We start from the raw sequence: 818 nt of genomic DNA on the forward strand, positions 1-818 counted from the left end.
TGAATTTCATGATTGCTTTCTCTATTTCTACAAGAAATGCCGTTGGGATTTTGATTGGCATTGCATTAAACCTATAGAGAACTTTTGGTAATATCGCCATTTTGATATTTCATCAACTTATAAAAACATATGTTCATAGTTGTGATCAGAGCTTCATACTATGTCTGCCAATAGTTAACAATAATTGTATGTATATATAAGTTTTGGAAATTGGCCTGTTATTACAGTCTCTTTTTTAAGTTGTAGATGAATACAATACATTTATTTTATGTATTATTTTTTATTTGGTGCTGAGGATTGAACCCAGTGCTTCATACATGCCAGGCAAGCACTCTACCTCTGAGACACAACCCCCAGCCCTCACAGTCAAGTATCACAAGTTCTTGATAATTTTAAAAGTAGATTTATGGCATATTCACCACCCTCCTAATAAGTCCCATGAATACCATTTTATTTTGTAGAAACTACTAAAAAGCAAGATGTAGTTTCTTAAGTATTTCATAAGATCCCAGGTCCTATACTAAGCATCTTTTTCTTCCCCCTTTGGTACAAGGATTGAACCCTGGGGTGCTCTACTAAAGAGCTGTACCCTTTTTTATTTTGACACAGATCTTACTAAATTTCCAAGGCTGGCCTTGGATATGTAATCTTTCTGCTTCAGCCTTCCTAGTCACTTTTTTCAGGATTACAGGTGTGGGCCACCACTCCAAGTTATACCAAATATCTTATATCCTTTATTCATATAATCTTCTCATCAACCTTATCTCCATTTTACTAAAGAGGAAACAGAATGGAGCTCTTAGGATTCAAATTGATGT

The sequence above is a fragment of the Marmota flaviventris genome, chromosome 15, assembly GCF_047511675.1.
Source record: "Marmota flaviventris isolate mMarFla1 chromosome 15, mMarFla1.hap1, whole genome shotgun sequence".
In the NCBI taxonomy this organism is placed as follows: Eukaryota; Metazoa; Chordata; class Mammalia; order Rodentia; family Sciuridae; genus Marmota; species Marmota flaviventris.